Here is a 445-nt window from a genome sequence, read left to right as displayed (position 1 = left end):
GCTGAATACAAGTTTCATACTGATCTGTCAGTTTACCAGTCTCATGTAAATTTCATAGCACCATGAGGATTGTGTGGGGCAGGCTGGGACTTTTGTATAAAGAGCACACTCACGGCTTCCTCAGTGTTCTTGAAGTCACAGTCCTGCCAGTCCAGGCAAATTTGAACAGAGCAGTTGCCCTCCTTGATTTAATACTTGAAGGAATACAATGTTTCAGAGCCATCCTGAGGAAAGCAAAGGTGACACCTGGAGTCACTCAGGGGACCCAGCAGCAAGTTTGTGCACCCTGAAACACTACAAACACCAGTCCTGAGCAGACTCAAGCAGAGCCGTGTTAATCAAAATATAAGTGTTTACGTTTGCATAAATACTCTTTGGAAGACTGTTTATTATAGTCCCTGAGTGACACAATGAATGTTGTCAAAGCAGTGGCCAGCCCCTCCTT

This window comes from Mastomys coucha, unplaced genomic scaffold (assembly GCF_008632895.1).
Source record: "Mastomys coucha isolate ucsf_1 unplaced genomic scaffold, UCSF_Mcou_1 pScaffold12, whole genome shotgun sequence".
In the NCBI taxonomy this organism is placed as follows: Eukaryota; Metazoa; Chordata; class Mammalia; order Rodentia; family Muridae; genus Mastomys; species Mastomys coucha.
Note: the sequence above shows the minus strand (reverse complement) of the source record.